The 2,136-nt window shown below is 39.0% G+C and overlaps 1 non-coding gene across 1 annotated transcript; it reads right to left on the reverse strand.

The window, feature by feature from the left end:
* Nucleotides 1-1,086: 1,086 nt before the first annotated feature.
* LOC119474139 lies at nt 1,087-1,192 on the reverse strand. Its single transcript, XR_005203430.1, has one exon. It is a non-coding gene; the product is annotated as a U6 spliceosomal RNA (small nuclear RNA).
* Nucleotides 1,193-2,136: the final 944 nt, after the last annotated feature.

Genomic DNA, 2,136 nt, shown 5'->3' on the forward strand with positions numbered 1-2,136 from the left:
TTATTATTATTATTAACAGAGACAGGATGTCACTCTGTTGCCCAGGTGGGAGTGCAGTGATGCTATCATGGCTCATTGCAGATTTGAACTCCTGGGATCATGTGATCCTTTCATCTCAGGCTCTGGAATAGGTTAGGACTACAGGCCACTACACTCAGCTAATATTTTTAAATTCTTTACAGAGATGGGGTCTCACTATGTTGCCCAGGCTGATCTCAATCTCCTGGCCTCAAGCAATCCTCCTACCTTGGCCTCCCAAAGTGCTGGTATTGCAGCATGAGCCACTGCACCCATCCCTGTTCAACCATTTTAAATTAAGAATTCATTACTGATACTTTAATTCCAATTTAACACCACAGTGTTCTTTCTCCTACTCCTTATTTGCATCTCCTTTTTCTCACAGTAAAAACTCTGGCTCTCAACAACATCAATGTCTTTATTCATTTATTTAAAATGATAGACCGGGCATGATGGCTCACACCTGTAATCCAAAGCACTTTGGGAGGCTGAGATAGGCAAATCACTTGAGGTCAGGAGTTCAAGTCCAGCCTGGCCAACATGGAAAAACCCCATCTCTACTAAAAAATACAAAAATTAGCCAGGCATGGTGGCACACGCCTATAATCCCAGCTACTCGGGAGGCTGAAGCAGGAGAAATGCTTGAACCTGGGAGGTGGAGGTTGCAGTGAGCCAAGATGGTGCCACTGCACTCCAGCCTGGGCGACAGAGCACAACTCCATGTCAAAAATAGATAAATAAATAAATAATAAAAAATTATGATATATGCAAAATAGAATTGCTACATCCATGCTGCTAACAAAAACAACCTACTAAACAGGGTTCAAGATTGGTTTGCAGTTTTGTTTTGTTTTTAGACAGAAGGTGTATATTCAAGTACTGTGTTCAAAAGTATTTGGATTAGTTTTTTTTTTTCCTTCAGAGTGATTATATTACTTATTTAAATATAGTTCTGTTCACTTTTTTCTGTTCATATTCAGTTTTAGGATCCCTTCCATTCTTGTTGATTTAATTCTCTTTTTAAATATGTAAAGGTAAACATTGTCACAAAATTAAAATCCATACAAAAAACATATAGAATGCTTCACAGATATGTGTCAACCTTGTGTAGGAGTCAAGTCCATTTTCTCTGCATTGTTCCATTTTTTTGCATATGTGCTGTCAAAGCAAGCACACCTCTAATTCATTCTTCAACTTACTTAATTCTTACTTAGACTGCCCACTTCACTGACCCTACTTCTGCCAAGATCATCAGTGACCAATATTTTTCTTAGTCTTATTTGACCTTTGTACACTAAGCTGACCTCTCTGATTTTCTTGAAACATTCTCCTCTGTTGGTTTTTGTGATACCACATTCTTTTAGTTTACTCTCTCTTCGAAGATCTGTCGTCACTCTCCTTGTCTATTCCACCACCCTAAAATCTGCTGCTCCTCAGGACTCTTCTTGGCTCCCTTCACAGACATTCTTCCTAGAGGGTCTCAACTATTTCTGTGTCTTCAAATGCTGATCATGCTAATGACTTCCAAATTTATATCTTCATCTAAGACCTCTCTTCTGGTCTCCAAAATGTATAACCAACTGTCTAATAGACATCCACTTGGATGTCTCAAGACATCTCAGGTTTAACATGTCTAAAATAGAACTCCTAATTTCCCTGCCAAAACTACTTTGCCCAGGCTCCTAATCTCAGTAAATGTCACCTCCATCCCCCTGGTTAGTCTAGCCAGAAGCCTAGAAGTTATTCTTGATTCTTCTGTTTTCCTTAACCCCCATGTCCAATCCATCTGCAAAATATGAAAATTTTACCTCCAAAATTACAGCAAATTAGTCCACTTCTCTCCACCATCACTTCGCTCATCATTTCTTACCCAGGCTACTCATGAGCCTCATCACTGGTCTCCCCTCATCTATTCTTTTTTTAATCCCCCATGTTCATTCTCCATACACTAGCTACGATGACCTTTCTAAAAACAAAGTAATAATACAAGCTTACATTTATTAGTGTCTATTACGTGCCAGGAACTGTTTTACATACATCTAATCTATACAACAACTCCATGAAGTAAAACCCAAATCTACCTCAGTTTTACAGATAAGGAAACTAGGGCACAGAGAG

This window comes from Cebus imitator, unplaced genomic scaffold (genome assembly GCF_001604975.1).
Source record: "Cebus imitator isolate Cc_AM_T3 unplaced genomic scaffold, Cebus_imitator-1.0 Scaffold214, whole genome shotgun sequence".
Classification (NCBI taxonomy): domain Eukaryota; kingdom Metazoa; phylum Chordata; class Mammalia; order Primates; family Cebidae; genus Cebus; species Cebus imitator.